We start from the raw sequence: 18,477 nt of genomic DNA, 5'->3' as shown, positions 1-18,477 counted from the left end.
GATTTGATTACATGCAAAAAAAATCAATGTCTTATATTAGTGAAACAGAATTTCTGGAAAGAATGACATCGCTTGTTAGAGGGAACTGGAACGCACCTTAGAGCCCACGTGACACTTACTCTCGGGGGTAGGGCGGTTTGGGACGATAGCTATTCCTATCATATATCTCCAATTATATAGTACATGTAATAACGGGGTAATCCAACACTTTTCTCTGTACGTGCCAAGGGAGTTTTGGAAAAATCTTGGAACTGAACGATGGCGAAACTGGTTAATTATAGAGAGGACCTACCGAGCATTTGTGACACACGAGTACCCAGGGACCGCGGAAACGGCGCCGACTCCGCGAGGGACTTGCTTCATGGATAAATTAACTGTTCGATATTAGTGTCCCTTTTTGATTTTGCTCGAGTTTAGTCATTTTTATGACCATCAAAGGCTAGTGCTATGTATAACAATGTATAACGGCGCTGTAGAACCCTATAACATAACTGCATAGGTGTGAGGGAGTTGTGTATTGGGAATTGATTGATATCTGATACACGGGGTATACCTCTAGTGGGACAACAGGTGATTGATGAGAACACAACTATTACCTACACCTGGAGCATTGATTGACATCTCGTCACAGGTGAGTGAGTCAATTCAGGTGAAACATTTCACTGGAGGATTGTGTATTCAGCTAAAGACTTCATCTTGTTGGGTAAATTAACTGTAAGTCTGTTTTTTTAGATGTGTAGATATAACAGATGCATAAAGAAAATTGCAGATGATATTCAAAGGAAACCCATTTTATAGAAAGATGCTATCTATGTAACTAATTGCATTTAGCTGTACTAGAGGCATTAATTAGCAATTGCATGAGAGATATTTTGGATTGCAAGTTATTGCGAATAATTGTGGATATAATAGCCAGTTTAAACCATAATTATATGTTTGCTTTCTCAAAAAAGACCAAAATCCATCCATGTTACATAATAACAATAATTACAAGTAAATGCTATGATTCCATGCTTGATGGTGTGGCACACATTGTGCAGATTTCTCTTGATATTATGAAACATGAGGCAGAGCGGAGAGGAAAGTTTGTCTGATTTGTGAAATGTAAGTCTCCCTCTTTGTGACCCAAGCAATGGAGGGATCACATTCCAGACTTGTGTGTCACGGAGAGTTAAAAATTCAAATTCTGTGATCTTTTTGCATCTGCATATTAGTCACTTAATTGAATTGGGGGGATCAAATGCAACCTACATGGCTGATTTGGTCTGTTTTCTGTATGCTTTGAAGGGCAGATTTCACAAAGTTATCAAAATTTATTAGAATAAGTTTTTAGAACCATTATAACAGGAGCTTGGACTTTGGGTAGTTGTGTCAAACAGCAATGTCACGTATGCCTGTCTATTTCATTGCTGTCCACTCAGTGAATGCTCATTGAAATCAACATGATGTGTCTGGCTTCCGAGCCAAGACTACGCAATCGGTGCATATTTCACTTGAATCCAGCATTATTTTTAATATGTTTTGAGGCAAGAAATGATAGCTACGTCCTACGGAAAGTCCAAGGTCTTGTAATAATGGTTCTATTAAAGAAACAAACTGCAATTGTTCTGGTTTTAAAAAAAGTACCAGTAGTTTTGGGTAGAGGGAGAGAGAGAAAGAAAGAGAGAGAGAATGTGATCAACCCTGTAGATGTTGAACTGTACCATAATTTTTCTGCCATGTTTTTTTTATTGATTTAATCTCGGGTCAGGATAACTATAAACAGTGTTATATTAATTTCAACAAACTTTTCCCCAAGATCAGCCGACAAAACCAAACTTGAGAGTAATTTCAACTGTAAATTGCAGCAATTACGAGGGTCAATCAAAAAATACGAAGACAATGTGGCTGTCTATCATATATTTTTCATGAAAGTTATATCTAACAGATTAATCTGTGCACCAACACTTATGTTATTGATATACGAAGTTTTAGTCCATTTGATGAAACGGTATTTTTGTTACCCCTTTTTAAAAACAACATGTTTTGTCACCACGGCGCACGGTAACGTTCAAAACATGACGTCAATATTAAACACGCACAGTTTATAGATAAACCCCATCTTTATATCACGCTAAGTCTCTTGTGTCTTTAACCTTACAATTTAAAATGACACTGAACCACTTAACATCTTATTTGCACACATTTGTTTGAGAATCATAAGTTAGTTCTTCAAAGTTTTCATTTTCTAACCGTCTGTCTCTTGGTTTACTGTAACGATAACCCTGAACGTCGGTTGACGTTACTTATTTTTTTACCAAATATTTACAGATATTCTACTCTCTTTCGGACTGTTTTATATTCAAAATACAATTACCACCACTCCCACAAAATATTTTACAGTTAAACACAAACTTGCAAATAATTGTTGACTTATTTTTTGCACCACTGAGCATTTTCACAGCTTGTGTCGGCTTTTTCCTGGGTTAAATCCATTTTGTTTGTACCTCTCGTTGCGCCGTGACGTCCGGCGACGTCGATGTTTTAAGTCAATTCTAAAGAGGACTATCTGTCTTTAGTTACTAATATCTGTTCGACAAAACAATATATCCCGTCTTTATTTGGAGCATATAATACCAAGACAAAACTTAATTTGAGGTTTCAATATTATTTGCTTTTAAGCCCAATTTATAGAGATATTACTTTCAACATTATATGGTTTATTGTTGACATAACACAAATTTTGACCGTGCGCCGTGACCTCATTTTTGCAGGATTAGATTCTAAATAATTCTTAGAAATAAAGGAATTGAATAACTTTTTTTTTGCACATTGTTTGAAACTGTTGTTAAATTATGTCTACCAAATTTAGTAATGATATGACGTTAAGTAACATAGCTATGACAAAAGTCTTCGTATTTTTTGATTGACCCTCGTATTATTCTATATCAAGATATCATTGGTGTATATATATTGTAAACTTTGTAAAGATATCCTTGGCATCTGAAAGAAAATAAGATCTCAATGAAGAGTTTGTGTTTGGAAATTCCGGGCCATAGATTGTTATTACCGACCTTACAATCTATATTATATAATACCATTTTATAATAGCAGCGCATTAAAACTATGAATTTTGTTCAGGATTTTTAAAGATTGCGTGGCGGCAGTAATTACTAGTAATCATGCTAGGACAGATTGAGCACGATCAACAGAGATGGAAGGAAAAAAAATATTGAATTTTAATAAATCATATCAAAAAGGGGGGGGGACCTATTGAGCATGACAAAAATTAGATTTAATTAGTATTGAATAATTCTAGTCTCCAGGAACCAAGATACCGCCTGTTTCATGGCGGTGTTGTGTGTTTTGTTGGATTAATCAAACAGCACATGTTTATTGGGGGCGGGTCGTAGAGAAACTCAAGTCCTCGGAGGTCTGTTGATTCATAAAGAGTTTGAGTTTGTGGAATTTAGACTGCTAGATTTCTTTGCAAGGTAGGTGAAAGCAGTATTTGAACTCAACATTGGCTTCCAGCAATTATTTTTTTATGTGAATTAGAGTTTGGTCCCATATGATTCATTGATAATTTGTATACATTCCATATTAAAGCAACATGTAATGGACGTTGTGAATTAAAGGTTATGTACGAGTCTGTATTCTTTGTCCATGCATTTCATTTGACAATTTTTAATTGATGTAGTGTTGACAGTCAGACCTATTCACTATAAAGGATGTATATGTTATTTGCATCTGCCGTGAATTAATTTGTTAAAAAAAAAAAATTGATTGTTACTAACTAACACCAGCTTATGGTAGATGTGATGGTGAATTTTTTATATTTATTCGAGTATCATATACCGTTACATGTGCACAATATCAATTATTGAAATTCACTATTTTATTTAGAAGAAGATGTAATAGGTGTCATTTTTTCTATTATGCTTTATTTTGATTCCAATAAGTAATTCTGACGTGTTTAAATTGTGTCCAACTTAAATTAGGTTGCTGAGTTTAATGATATAGCACTAGATGTTTAATAGTCTGTAATTTGGCATGCTGAATAAAAGGGTGTATCATTAGAGGGAGGCCCTGTATTTTATTGGTGTGAATTACAATAGGGGTGGATCAATGTTCGTAGCTATTTGACAGGTGTCTTGTGACCCTGATGGGTATTTCCTGATTGGGACTTTCGTTATAAACCTCAGCCCCTGGTCTCTCTCCCACAAGCCCCTGGAAAGTTATTCATAAACATTCAATCTGTTAAAAAAAATTTCAGGTGTAAAAATATGATTGCGTATCTGCATGATAACTTGAATAATGCAATTTTGTTGGGTACTGAGTTGTGAAACATTTCAGTCCCTGCACGCGACTCAAGATGTCTTTATGAGTGTGCCTTAAATATAGAAATTCAGTCAAAAAAATTAAAAGTATTTATCAAGGCAAGGAAAAATAAGCATTACAATGAAACCAAAGGAATTTACATTAAACAGAAAGTAATATGTTGTAAATTTAGTTTTCATTGATGTTTTTTTTTCATTGATGCTTCACTTGCCCCTGTAAGCGCAAGATTGTATTGTGGTACAGCCATGATACATCTCCATATACTCCTGTTGAAAGCTTTGATAACTAAAAGTATCAGCAGTCTAAAAGGATTCAGCATGCATATATGCATGAATCATATGCATCCTGGATTAGTAATGATACAATATTGAGTGCCGAGAGTTTTGCATTCTCATCTATCTTTTGTCACGTGCCATATTGGCTTGTATGTAAATGTTTGGATGAACAGATTGTATTTGTTTTTGTCAGGGTCACTGACTCCAGTCAGTCAAATGTTACCTATACATTTCACCCGCAACATACTGATCGGGAGAGTCACACCTAGCTATCTGATCACCAGAAACCGTGTGTCAAACCGCTGTAATTTCCTGGTGCTCGGGTCAGAATTTTCTATCTCTGTCGGTGGAAGCTTCTAAGATGAAGCCCTTTCTCTATGTTTGTCTTCTTCGAAGATCAGCAACTGTTGTTGATTGAAATTGGCAATATTTACTTTTATGAATGCTGTGTATGATTCATACGATTGAAGGACCGTTGACTCGGGCCAAAAGGAGGGTATGGAAAAGCCAACTTGGACTTAGGGACTGATGCAGTCTGCAGAAATTGATTTAGGGAAAATGATTTTCCTCATGAAATTCATTTGCACAAAGTAATTGCTTGTCATCAAGTACCAATGAAAATTCATTGCTGAGAATCGGCCCTGGTAGCTATTAAAAGGAGTTATGATTTCTGTTAGCATTTCTTTATTAGTTCTAATGCTGTGGCTGTAGTCTCTTAGTTCCAATATGATATCAAATGACATAACTTGCATCAGCTCAGATTCAGTTGAATTATAAAATTTTATGAAATAAATGGGCTGTGGATGCATGCACATCCTTGATGTATTTTTTCATTGCAGTGTGCATTTTTGAGAAATTCTTGTATTGATTTAAAAAGTTGTGCCCCAAAAAACTGCCATATCTGGGAAATTCTTATTTCATGTTCATGAGAGAAATAATCTGTGGCTATGATGTATGGAAAGTCATCAAATCTGTAGTAATTGTTTCCCAAGGGAATTCTGGTCCTCAGGTGAAAGAAAGATGATATTAAAAACCTATTGTAGCAGCTTTGCTTGATGAGCTTATTATTGCAGGAGTGTGATTTCATCACACTAATAGTTACAGCAGACAATGTGAGGTCCCTCTCCGAGTCTAAACACGGTGGGCTTTATGGGTAGAAGTGCTCCCAGAAGATAATCACCGACCATGCTTGGGAGGGGGATTTGGCTGTTAGTTTTATCACAGGGACTTCAAAGGGTTTGACTTATCTCCACCAATCTTGTGTCTTCTAGCTGATTAGTTTATCACATAAGCAGACTGTCTACTAGCAGTCATTATGTAAGCTACATAAAGCTAAGTCGACTCTTTAAAGGACAGAGGGAGATCTGTCTCTTTTAGTAAAAAAGTATAAACATGGTAATTTTGAATTTTATGTTGTGTAAAAACACAAAGTTAGTTTTCCATGTTTACTGCAAGAAAATTGAAATCTAAAAGATGTTATTTAAAAGTTTGAAGCTAATCATTTTGTTGTGTCATCTTAACATTTTGGGCTGTGTTTTGAGCTTTGATTAATCAGATCACATGCTGTGGACACCAAAGAAGATAAAAGCTTCCTGAATTCAAAGATAAAGGCGTTGAGGGTGTATGGTGACCTCTTTGTGGATGCTGTGATGACCAGGACTGATGCTGTGACAACCACCAGTATAACGGAATAGCGAGGTCCTCTGGGGCCTCTGTCCAGTTCTAAAGGTCACAGGTGGCTAAACCCACCACAAGTGGTGACAATCCCCTTTGTTTTTTCAGCATCATCTGTCTGTCGTCTAGCACGTCAAACGATCTTCTTGTGTTGATTTATTGAGTCAGAGAGGAAGACTATCCACCAAACAATTATGAATATTGAAATACGGTACACAGTGGGCCCCCCATTAAAGGCATTTAATCAAAATATCTTGCATATTGAATTGGGTATAATGATCTCACTACCCCGGCCAATCATTGTTAAAGACTGGGTATATGACTCTTATCTTTGGGATGCCTGACTGCCCTTCAATCAGCTCCAGAGCGAATCTCTGCATCTCCTTCCATTCTTGTGTGGCATAACTGTTGATTACTTTCATGAACTGGCTCCGGAAATTTGGAGAAAACTCCGATATGATGTATGACTTCTTTATCTAAAAATTGGAATGCAAATTTGCGCTAACAGATGTCACAGTTGACAAAAGAATTGTAACTGTTTCAATGCAGGTAATTAAGATTGTTAGTTTTGATTAACTCGCTGCGTAAAGTAACAACTTTCATCAATTTAAGACTTGGCTCGAAAAATGCTGTGATATAAGCGCTAAAGTAAACAGGATTTAAGCAAGAAAAGTGATTGTCTTTTGATATTTGCAGAAGATTTAGATATCAAAAGTGCCAGAAATTGGGGTTCTCTTGTATGATGCAAGGTTTCATAATGGGGAAATATTGAGGTTAACTGTTTAACAAACTTTCTATCACAGTTCTTGCTAATAGCATGATCAAATTGCAACATTTAATTAAAAATTTCAGACTCCAAGATATCTTGTGTCTTAAGAACTTAAATTCCAAGATAAATTTAAGAACTTTGCTGAAACTGTTTTGAATCCTGCATGAACCTGTACATAGAATGTTTGTTTTTTATTCTTCATGCTAAAGTAAACAGTGAAATTTTTTACCAAATTTAAAAAAAAAGATAACGGTATATATATCCATTGGTGAAATTTCAAACAGCTGGTTCAGAGCAAAATAATGAAACGGAGAACATGGTAAAATTGACTGTTGTATTCTGCAATACAAGAGAACATCTGTTGATGTTTGAGAATGTGGTCAATTGTTGGGTGCATTATAAGGTTGTGTCCTGTCTGGACCAGACACAGACCGAGATCTAGTGATATCTCACGTCCCCAGTCCATAAAGGGAGAAATCAGAAGGATTAGACCCCTCATGGTGTCCCCACACAATGGCCAACAAATTACACATCATGTCTGTCAATGGAGGCAGGCATGCCCTCTTTGTTGTTCTCTAATTAGTTGTTTATTTGGCGTTGATCAGCGGATTCGAGCTCGATTTGTGGGGTATCTCTACAGTAAGCCGATTGTTCAGTCACATGTTGCACTCTGTCAGTTGCCGCAATTAGAGAACTTTGTTCATTCTCTTTGCATCTGTGTGTTTGTAAAGAGTACATACAAATTCAATATCAGCAAGGAGACATCTGTGGATATTTGTGTATATGAGCTAAGTATTATCCCATATATGCTTTGTGGGATATCCGATTCTAATCTTGACAAATGAGAGCACTTCACTAGCCTGGAGGATATCATAATACTGGGAATTCTGACTGAGCAGTACGATTTTGCATGAGAAAAAACTGATTTATCCATCAGGTAAAGGATGATATATATATAACTGGAGAGCAAAGTGTTTTAGAGTTGTAAAATAACATTGGAGATATTGAAAATAATCAGTTACGTGGTGTTTATGCAGGCAAGCCTAATGAATAGAGATGGAGTGTGGAGTGTTTTATGAAAATGTGTTTTTTATTGCAAAACCGTCTAAGAGCCTTATCTATCTAATGTGCTGAATATCTAATGGTTTGATGTTACAAACTTCTGCTTCAAATGCAGCAGCTGAAGCTGTTAAGTGATCAAATTCTAACAGATTGAGAGGGGATAAAGTTACAAAAAAGTGTTTTAGTCCCCATGATCTGGTATGAATTCAGTAAAGAGTTTTTTTTTTCAGATATTTGGTAGCATTTGAATGCATTAAGTGCAGGAGTAATCTATTACAGCTGAATACTATATTTTCCTTTTAATCCCATTGTGAATACATGGTTGGATACAAAGGATTACTTCTGGTAATTTATTAATTGCGAATTATCATGATTGTATTAATTCAGCTTTCAGATAAATACATATTAGTATTGTATTGCATAAAGATACCGATAATTGCTATCTTGTAATCTTACATCTGCTGATTGTATGGTAGAGATGAAAATATTGATGGTCATAGTCATTCTGTTGACCCAGTTGTCAATAAAGACTTTTAACTTTCCAGTATGGTGCATTTTTCCTGTATGCACAAATTGCAGTGATTTATTAACTTTTTTGAAATACTGTAAATCAACTTTTATTGGCTCTTGAGATATATCACTCTTAGACTTGACTGTTTTTGGAAACTTTGTTTTCAATGAAATGATCAGTCCATTAATTTTCATTAAAGGCTCTGTAGTGAAAAATAATTGCTGCGCATGCAATAAAGTTTATGAATTGTAAATTTAGAGAATTAAGTCATCACAAATGAGAGTAGGTTTACAGTTGAAAGGTCAAGTCATTGTATTTACTCGATTGTCCTTGACACTGTAAAAGGTCATGGTCTTTATTTATATCCAGTTGTCCTTGAGACTGTTGACTTCCCTGTAGGTTGGGTTTTTATAGTTTTTGCACACACACATGCTGGGAGTTGTAAACTTTGTGGTGTTGACATGCCATCCATCGTAAACAGTCTGATCCATCACTTCTCTCAGAGACTGCACATGGAATCTTCTTCTAGCGGTTTTCTGCTTGACTGGAACAAGAGAGGCCACTGGCAACAATGAAGAAGCTACCGTGGGCGACTTGGCTCCACTGCAATACATCAGACAGTTTGGTGTACCTATATACATTGGGAGATTAGGTGCTTCTTTATTCGGCTGAATCCGACCAGGGAGCCCTTCATTCAGTTTTAATGATTCACAATCGTTTCATTAATTTTTTCGTTTTGCATTGCAAACTTTGTGGCTTTATATTAAGCTCATTCTTTTGCATCGTCTGTCTTGGAAATAACTTGCAGGTCACATCTTTTGGTTTCTTTTCAGATCTAGTCATGTTGGTCCTTAAAATAAATCATAGGCAGATGATGGAATATTACTGAATTTGTTATTAAGGTGAATGGATTGAATTAAAAAGATCTTAAACGATAAGCACACATTCTTTTGTTCTGAATTGGTTACAGAATTAGTTGTTTAATTTGGCTGAATCACTAACCAAGGTCTGCACTCTGCAGCGTTCCTTAAATAACAGAAAGGAATCATGTTTATTAACAAAACACAGGAACCATTTAGAAATCTGATTATTTCTAGTGACAGAAGGCAGATTGCAGTAATGGTTTGGCGATAGATATTGGTTTATATAAAAGAAGAAAAGTAAATGTCTGTTTATTGTTCAAGAGTGTTTCTGTTTGTTCTCCAAAGTCTGTTAAACCAGCAATGTGTAAACTTAAAAGTTTTCAAAGTAAAATTCAGCTTGAATGTATGCAGATTGAGTTTTCTAAAGTTTCTATATCTTGATTTCATTTTGCCTACTGTCATAAGGGATTACGGGCACTAGCCAGCCAGCACACAAACAGTTGTAGCATACAGCAAGGAAAGACATCCCCCCCTCTCAAAAAATGCAAATAATTGAATACAGTTCGTATGGTAGTGAACTATGAATTAGGTTTGTGTAATTACAGAGGAACTGTTAGGCTAACGACTAATACGACAGACAGGACAAAATGACACCTTACAATAGGCAAAGGAGAAGTGAAGTACATTCAAAAGAGGGGAGGGAACTTGGTATTAGCAGGAACATCCATTCATAAGGAGTATGCTTTTGTTATGTTCTAATTGTGTAAACAGTTTTTACAGATCCTGTTGGTCCAACAAAGAGAGTTTATAGTGAATGAATTTTTAGAAATCTTATTTTGGATTGTTGAAAAGTGTTAAGAAATCAGTAAACTTTGACACATTTTATAATGATTCATTGAGAGAAGAATGGTTTTGCCTTATGAAAATGTTGAACTTACAAAAGAGCTATGTATATTGAATTGAGAATTGGGAGAGTTATTATAGTAAATGAAATCTTATGTCTTGGAGCGACTTTGTAGAGTCCCTGTAGGCCACTGACACTCTTTGGAGAGAGCTTATTTCCCTCTTGTTCACTTTGTTTATTGTTGTAAGTAAGCATATGTATAATGGGGAGGTGGGAGAACAATAAACAGCCATTCTCCAACAAATAAAGAGCTCCACAGATGCAGATTTTTTCAGTGGCACTGCCCGTTTGGTCGGCCTTTGATACATTGGTACTCTAATTAAAATCATACATCGGTCTCTTGCAACGCTAGGGTATAACACCCGAAGAAGAACACCTAAACAGCAGGCTTTGTTTGTATACTGCGCTGAGTCTTTATGCTTTGCCAAATTAATTTTGTTGTTGTCTGGTTGAACATAACCTCTTTCTATTGGGTTTCCTGTCCGGGGTTGATGATGTAAATCAAGTTATTGATGATGCAATCATGACCCCGCATGTTGTCCTGAAGGTAGATCTAGTCAATGTCTACTCAATATACCAGATCTTGATTTCTTTCCATCTGAGGTAGATTTTTTCTCCCTAGCGTTACTGTAAGGAGTCTTTGGTCGATCAATGCTGGAGTTGCCTGACAAAACAGTATTATGGCTTCCCTGGGTCTCTTTAGTAATTTCTGAAGGATCTTTTACAATTAGCAAAGCTATTAGTTAACTTGCATGTTTATGATCAACCCCTATTGTGCAAGAAAATATGGTTTTAAAATGCTTTACACTCATGATCAAGAGGAGAATGTCCTTCCTTTCAAAGAAAAACAATCAGATGTTTTGTAATTAAAGTGAAGTCAAAAAATCGATCTTTCATTTTCAATGTCTTGGAAAATTCTATGTTTGAATTTAAACTAATTATAGCAGGCATCAGTTCTTCTTGAACAAAACACCAATTCTCATACACAAGAGGTATTTCAGAAAGTTAATAGCTTCAATTGACACAAATTGAATGAGAAACGTTTTTCAATCACGCTGCTGACTTGAAGAATCAACTTCACAAGCGAAGGAGTTTTTTTTTTAAACCCTTTAAATTAAGTTTTAAAAATTTAGTGGATGAATGGATGAGTGATCGACTCTGCAGATATATAACTAATGAAGTTGTAAAAATTAGTTTGCTTAGTATTTTTGGATTTTGTATAAAGAGAACTAGATACTTTATAGAGAGGCTGTTCTATGTGTGTTCGCTCAATGCTTGTGTGACTGAACAATCCTATACAGCATGGGGCAGGGTATTTAATCCAGTAATGACTTTGGTCACATTTTTGTGACTCCAGCTTAAAAAAAGAAAAGAGAGAAGACTTTCCAAAGAGATTAGACAAGTGATAGCAGGTGTCAGGATATTTATCTGTTTGGAAGGGTTAAGACGGATTTAGTCGTGTACCTGTAGTCGAACTATTGGAGGCCCAGAGAGCTGGCCATTAGCTGTGTGTAGGCTTTATTTACAAACAGGATCAATTCTCCCACCTTTGAACTGTACCCAGAGAGCATGCGGGCCATTTCCTGCTTTTAACTTGGGTCATTTTTCTTTTCTTTTTAGTGAGGAAACATTTACTTTACCTCTGGAGCAAGGGATTGAGAAATTCAGAAAAAATCTTCTGGATTTGCCTGGTTTTTGTGTGAGGTTTCTGAAGTAAGTCATTTTTCAAAATTTTTAAGTGATAAAGTCTATCTTAAAATTCACCAATCAAAAGTAATTGGGTAAAAACAGAACATTATTCTGGGACTGCAAATTTGTTTCCCTCCAGGCTCTGACATTTATGTATGTGTTAGTTATCCAAATGATCTAGGTTCAATGCAAGATAGCGAAAACTGGATGTCAATTCAAGTTTAGATTTATATGATTTAAAAGTTTGCTTTATCAGTGATAACTGATGGAATGAGAGAATATAAAATCCAGCTGTTTCTAAGAAAACAAACACACAGTTCTTAACAATTTCAAAAAGCATTAAAGCAACCAAGGTACAGTACATTTCATGAAACATCTGTATGAGGACATGTTTTAATTGCTCTCTTTCATACAGCCTAACTTAAATGTTCCCTTGTCTGTCCCACATCTTCCTGTATTCCAATCAATTTAGCTTTGTGGTTTGTTTGTTGGGAAATTGATCCTCGATTGCATTTATCTGAGGTAATAATTAAAGTTTGGGGTAGGTTTTGGGCCTGTGTGTAAGTCTGTAGGCTGCATTGTGTCTGTTTAGCATGGTTTGGGGTAGGATTACCCATGTTGAGCACATTCTGTTTGGCGAGGGTCAGATACAGAGTAACCCCGTCGTTGTAAGCTATCCCGTGACACCGCTGTGTTTTGTGTTATCTTTTAAATTTACAGGACATGAAGTTACATAAATTACAGCCAAACAATCAGAAGTTGAGTCATAGTTTCTAATTTTTCTGAGGAATTTCAAAATTGGAGTCTTATCTTCTTTATGTGGTAAAAAATGTCTTCACCTTGTCCATACAGGGGTTTAAATTGAATAGCGTCTATCTTAAAGATGTACACATTTTTTTTATCACACCTAAGTACATTGGTTTGTCATTCTACTCTTCCTTGCATACCTTAAATGGTACTAGCTATAAAGTCACATATGGTCAATTCTTTATAGATGTCATTGTAAAACATAAAAAGGGATCCTAAGGCCAGGTTCATAGATATACTGATATTTGTTGTGTGTAAATTAAAGCTTAAATTTATCTGAAATGAAATCCCATTTGAGGCTAAAATGAAACAGATTGCTCTCCATGAATGTCCTGACGCCAAGGGAGATATGCAAATGACTTCAAATCTTGATACTGAATGGGTTTTTGCATAGAAGATGATTGTTTTAATTAAGCATTGTCAGTCTTGAACTCTGATTTACTGACTCTCCATTGCTAAAAACCCTGGGAGGTTGTCACCATGAAGACAAGGAGCTCTTCGGTCAATGGAGTTCATTATAGTCCTCTCACCTCAAGTTGTTTTGGCATTCCCTGTTCAACCATTGCACGTCTCTTTGACACTTCTTTAATGGAAATGTTTTATTTACAAGTGATTATTCATAAAGACAATGGTTTAGTTTACCTTCTGTTGAAAAAAGACTTCCATTGTCCTCTGCCTCTGGTCCTTTGACCATTCTCTCTCTCTCTCTCTCTCTCTCTCTCTCTCTCTCTTTCATGGATTATTTTATAATTGGTATGAAATACTTGGATTAATAGGTCTTTATACATTCATTCTTGCAAGCACAGAGATGCATGGTTGGTTCTGTAATAGGAAATATTGATTTCTCTTTGAGTTTCTAGGAACTTCTTAATTTATATTATGTAATGAAATGGTGTCTGTTTCCTCATTAGTCTAAAGGATTTTGGTCTCCGTTGGACATCCCGTTTTATTCCAATATGGATCTTTTTTTACTAAATTGATGCAATACATGTACTTGCATTATAACTTTAAACACTTTTTTAGTCTGAACTGTTTGACTAAAGGTGATAAAAAAATTTAATGTATTTGGAAAGTTTTCTAAAACAAATGAGATACTTTTTGGAGATTGTGACTTAGTTGTAATATTGTTTTTAGCTTGTAACTGAAAGGTAGCTGCAGGTTCAAATTATGCAGTGTATGGTCATTGGATATTGTGTTGATCTATTCCAGGACATGGCACCAAAGATAGGTAACCGCAGGGATTTTACCAAAGACAGACATACTGGTGATTTCCTTATTTTACGTGAAACTTAATTCCGCGATTCAACTGTTTTTCACCAAATCGCTAGAATAATAAATCGCAAATGCCAATATTTTATCATACTTTCATGTAGTTTACAGATGTCCAAAAATTAATAGCGAGATTTTAAAATTCACGAGACGGGTTTCTTGCAATTTTACGCAAATATTAATTCCTCGCTTTTAATTAGGAATTTACAGTATGTCCCATCCATTGGGGGGTCACCACTGTGCACTTCTAGATTAAATTCTTCAAACGATAAACTGCATATAATTAGGGAAAAAAGAAAGACATTGCTTATGTATAAATGCTAGATGCTGTCAGGAAAATGGGCAGACTAAAAAAATTGTGGTCAATTGAGAGGAAACTGATTGATCGGGTATGCTTCCTGTCTGGTCATGTGTTTCAATTGTTTTGTTTCCGCTTCCTGCGAACTGACTATGGAGAGCATGTGGCCATTATCTATTTCCTCCAATCAAAGGCACTTGGACAGCAGTAGAAGAAAGATTCCCTATTTACAATGAATGATTGGTGAATTATTCCAATTTTTTTTCATTTTCTCACTATACCCAGCTAGAGGGAGAGGGATCCCATTTGTCAGTGCGTCTCATTAGGTTTAACTAGTTTCCATTAAATCTGTATTTTCTTTTGTTGTAAGACAATATTTGATGGAAATGGATTACAAAATAATTATTGAAAAAATGGAAACAAAGACAATTGAAGAAAAAAGATTGTCCATTGAAGTGTGAGATTGTCATTTGGCGAATGCTGTCACGATAATCGCAGCAACACAGGGCAGGCGTTGAGGGGACCAATGGCATCTCATCAGTCAAAAAGGAACCAGTTTACTGCTATCACAAAGCAGGCAAAACTGAATGATGGAGGACTGTAGAGGTCTCGTCTTGCGTCATTGTAATATTTTTTTCTTTTTTTTTTTTTATTTTAGTTGCATGGGGTGTAGATTTGACTTACCGGTATGTGATCGATAAAAATATTTTTTTTGGAAAAAATCTCAGCTCCCTATGGAGATGGATGTTGCAAATAGAAACAAGAAAAAATCAATTGATATTTAATTGATTACTAGCAGTGTAATTTCAATCTTTATAACTTGAGCACCACTGGAAATGAAATAAATGTAGGTGCTTAAAGGAAACAATTTTCTTGATTATTCTTCTAGCTTTCCTGAATGCCTCATTAGAGTTATTTGCATATCTGAACTATATAGTCCAATAGATGATTGAATTTCCTCCGTTTTGCCTGTTTATGGTGTAACCAATATTGATTGTCATGGGAACACAGCGTCCAGTCTGCGAAGGATAAAGTGCGGTCCTCTGTATGTAGGAGAATTGAGAACTAGAGACTTCTAACACTGTTTCATAATTGCCAATAAACTCAAAATTATTTATACAAGCTGGAATTAGCATCCTTTAGCGAAGGACATTTTTTCTTCTGGATGGGGCAGATTATTGAATTAACGCAGGTCTTTTGTGCACAGAAATAGCGTTAGTTTAAATAATTCAGACTATAGTGGGTCTCAATTGCAGTAGCTAATGAAATGTCTGGACGCTAATCCTCCAGCATTGAACATACCCTATGAAAATGCATTCAAATTCTTCTGTAAAGAGCTCTTGTTAAGATTAGATATCTCGAACAATAATTATTTCAGTTGTGAAAAAAAGGAAATTATTTTCCTAGTCAGATTTTCATTGTGAATTGAAATGAAAAATGTACTTATACTGCAGATTAAATTGCAGCGTCTCTTGTATATTTTATTAAGCACAATTTTTTTTAAATCTGATGCACAGAGAACCATTTCGATTGTTTTCATTGTATAGTAGAACCTGTTTATCTAGTGGCCTGAGTAATCCAGAGTTGTATAATATTGATGCAGAGATTATACTGGAGTCTTTTCTAGAATCTATGTGAAAGAAAGGAGATTTTGACTAACAGTTGTACATGTATTAATTAAGTTGGTGAATAAATGGTTATTAATTACATAAATACATAGAATGATAGTTTATTAAGTTTACCTAAATGAAAAAGAATGTGGTATAGTTTTCTTTTTTGTTCCTAATTGCTATTTTTTGAAATAGTCTTTGAATGTTCGACTAGAATTAATTAAGTGCCTTAATGACAACATGACTTACAAGTTATTGAACACCTCAACGCTCCAGAGTGTCCCTTGGGGATATCATGATAAATTGTAACGAGCAGATTAATTGTTTGTTCTTATTAATTAGTCAACATGGTGTCATATGAATACTATGGACACAGTGTTGCATCACTTGTTTTGTTTGGGACAGTGTTCTGTATTTTCGAGGGCCCAGGGTTGGGTAATTTGTGTGATGGATTGGGTTGGATATTGATTTTCACGGCACAGGTAATTGTTCGCCTTTGTTCAGGTAATTGTTCAATTCAGGTGCCCACTTTCCCAGAATTGAGCATTGTTTGATAGATTTCTAACATTAAATTTATTATCAAAGAGATGTCACAGGTCTTGCTTAATGAGCGCAGATAGAATCTGTTAATTTGTCTCAAGTTGCTGAAGAGAAACTTCAAACGGATTTCTAACACCCTCATTATTGACATTGTGTCCGAGTTAATAATCAATTTTTGGGTACCAATAGTTGGAAAAATATATTGCCTCGTATACCTGTCAACTTTTTTGAACAATTAATATCAATAATTAATATTTAGAGAGGAAAATATGTGACATAATAAATTTCTCTTTTAAACATTGTGGAAATGATGTCATTTAAAGGATACAAAATTATTACAATGTGTCAGTATCAATTTATAGCTTGGTGATTACAGATGCCGTTAATATCTTTTACCTCCAGATGGGAGGTGGAGAGTTTCATTATTTTTCCATAAATATGTAAAAAAAAAATTGTTTTAATGATTTAAACCAAATTTTAGGTTGAACTTCACCGACTAATTAACAAAGTTGAAAAAGTCTAATTAAAACCTAACTTTTTTTTTTATTCTATCTTTCATATATATATATATACATGTATTACACACGCAGGATATTAGGTTCTCGACAAACATAATGCACGAAAGCTTAAATATTGCTTTTTTACATTATTCGACCTGGGGATAGCAATGTTTTATCCATCGATTTACATTATACAATATTACTAGAGATGTGGCAGTAGTTAGGGTATTCGGTAAGATTTATAGGATAAGATTATGACTTGAGTGCATTGGCTCCAGAATTTTTTCTTCACTCTTCACCCACCTTTTTCTTGTGGCGACGCGTTTCAAACATTGCGTCACTGTCATATCTTGCTAAAAATGTATCACTCCTTCCTGTGTGAGCAATATGTACTGGTAATATATCTATCATGGTGATTAAAGATAAATAACTTGTCAATATGTGGCATTTATATCATAATTTGTAGGATTGTGCACAGAATTTGTTGCACTGTACAGATCTTTTAGCAACTTTTGATTACATCTGATAAAACGGAGAGAGGGAAGAAAAAAAGTAAGAAATTCTTCACTTCGGGGTTAAGTAGTAATGTACTGATAAGATCGGCAGGTGACACATTACTGTACCTGATGAATAATAGCATTTAGAATTGATGGTTATACATTCTGCAACACTTGGCTGAAGAATTCACAAATTAAATCCTTTTACTTGCAACACTTTCATTTTTAGTCTACAGTCTGTGTTTGTATTGGTTTAATGCAAACCAATTTAAGTTTGAGTGACTTTAAAGAAATACGGGGGATGAGATTTTGTTCGGTGACACAGTCTATGGGAGTGCGAAGTGCAAGTCTTGAGCCCCACACAAAAAGGTTTTTTATTAAAAAAAGCATGTACTGAATTCGTTTTCTTTAAAAAACGTGGGGCTGTTTGTGTAAAGGTTTAAATGTTAATTGTGGATACGATAGACAAGATGTGTTTTGCCTTGCGGATTGAAATTCTAATGTGTTCTATTGTAAAACCTTACACAAACACAGGCTTTGGTGGAAATTAAAGTTAAGGGAAGGGACTTTACTAACTTTTAGGAGGCGATCTGTCACAGTAATTCTAATGGTGTTAAGGAGATACCCATTAAAGTCTTATATGCAAGTAAGTTTTTTATTGTTTTAAAAGGAGTAAATTTTCTTCCAAATAATCTTGCTATTACCATTGATAACTTGAATCAAGTTTAAATTCTTGTCTTTAAATAAAACTTAATTAAGAAATTTATCGGAAAATTTTAAAGTCTACATAAACACTTGTTACAATGTAGAGTGACATTTTTATGATTCAATATGTATCAGCATATCTGGTAAGTAATAAAACTTTATTTTTGAAAATAAAGAGGCGATT

General features: G+C 35.1%; 1 protein-coding gene across 11 annotated transcripts in view; it reads left to right on the top strand.

Annotated features, from left to right (window-relative positions):
- Positions 1-138: 138 nt before the first annotated feature.
- The window catches only part of LOC128192635 (teneurin-m-like), a 69,395-nt gene continuing 51,056 nt past the window's right edge, over positions 139-18,477 (top strand). For 6 of the 11 annotated variants that reach the window (XM_052865495.1, XM_052865496.1, XM_052865494.1 and 3 more), the window contains exons 1-2: positions 139-631; positions 11,999-12,091. The gene's annotated coding sequence lies outside the window, so the exon portion shown is untranslated. Of the gene's footprint in view, positions 632-3,300; positions 3,474-7,956; positions 7,976-10,256; positions 11,886-11,998; positions 12,092-18,034; positions 18,235-18,477 lie in introns of those variants that run through there. The other 5 variants (XM_052865479.1, XM_052865481.1, XM_052865480.1 and 2 more) reach the window with 5 other exon arrangements.

Source organism: Crassostrea angulata, chromosome 7 (assembly GCF_025612915.1).
Source record: "Crassostrea angulata isolate pt1a10 chromosome 7, ASM2561291v2, whole genome shotgun sequence".
NCBI lineage: Eukaryota > Metazoa > Mollusca > Bivalvia > Ostreida > Ostreidae > Magallana > Magallana angulata.
Note: the sequence above shows the minus strand (reverse complement) of the source record. Positions and strands in the feature narration are given on the sequence as shown.